Source organism: Rhincodon typus, unplaced genomic scaffold, assembly GCF_021869965.1.
Source record: "Rhincodon typus isolate 14 unplaced genomic scaffold, sRhiTyp1.1 hic_rhity00004272, whole genome shotgun sequence".
Lineage (NCBI taxonomy): Eukaryota > Metazoa > Chordata > Chondrichthyes > Orectolobiformes > Rhincodontidae > Rhincodon > Rhincodon typus.
In genome coordinates this window covers 1,205-2,408 of record NW_025969910.1, presented here as the reverse complement: position 1 = coordinate 2,408, position 1,204 = coordinate 1,205, and positions in this window count along the sequence as shown.

The following is a 1,204-nucleotide window of genomic DNA, read 5'->3' as shown; positions in this document are numbered from 1 at the left end:
TAATTGAAAAAATGTTCAGTTTCATTTATAGTTCTTCACGGAGAATGAACTGCCGATCTTATTCAGCTGCACGTGTACAATAAATTTCTTTACACGTGAAGTCAAAGAAATTCGAAACTATTCCCCAACCGCCCACAGACTTTGTCTCACTGTTAAGGTGCCTCCTTAGGGACCGAGGGGTGCAGGTACATAATTCTCTGAAGTTTACATCACATATGGACAGAAAGGTTAAACAGGCTTTTGGCACGCCTGCCTTCATTGCTCAATCGTTTCAATTCAGGAGTTGGGAAAGTCATATTGAGGTTGGACAGAATGTTGGTGAGGCATCTTCTGGAATGCAGTGTGCAGTTTCGGTCGCACAATTACAGGAGGCATATAATTAAGCTGGCGAGTGTTAAGAAGAGGGTTACCAGGATGTTGCCTGGTATGAAAGGTTTGATTTATAAAGAAAGGTTGGCTAGATTTGGACTTTTTTCTCTGGTGCTTAGGAGGTTGAGAGGCGACCTGTCAGAAGTTCATAAAATAATGAGACGTGTAGATAGTACTAATTGTAGTTGCCTTTTCCCTAGGATGGGAGATTTCAAGACGAGGGGACATTCTTAAGTTGTGAGGAAATAATTTTTTAAAAAAGATAGGAGAGGCAGAACTTTGCAATGACTGTTAATAAAACGATAGCAAGTTCCAGCAGAGAAACGGGTGGCAGAGAAACGGATGACAGTAAAGCAGGCATACAAGGACGAACGTGTTTCGTTTGCCAGTGAAATTCACCACTTCACAAAGTGGAGAATATTGAAGTGCAGCAGTGACGGCGATTATTTTGCTGGATATTCACCTTGCGAATGCTTTATCCGCCGGTATCCCTGATTACATCACAAGGATGAAAGCTGCAGCGAGACGTGTGGAGCCAGTGGTGTAATTGATACGGCGTCTGACTTTGGTTTGGAAGATTGAAATGTTGTATCCTCTCTCGCTCGAGTGAAGTTGACAGCTTTTCTACCCTTGCAAATTGACAGATGCTTCCGAAGAGGAATGTATGCCCAGCGCTGTTTTTGTCAGATTCCCAGCAGCTGAAGTGATTGGATCGCTGGGTTTTGGAAATTGAAAATTGAAATTGAAAGGTAAATGAGTAACATGAGTGTGGGGTTACTTCAGCTCACTGTCTATTTCATATCCCAGCTCATGGCAACGGTACCCATTGTCAGGA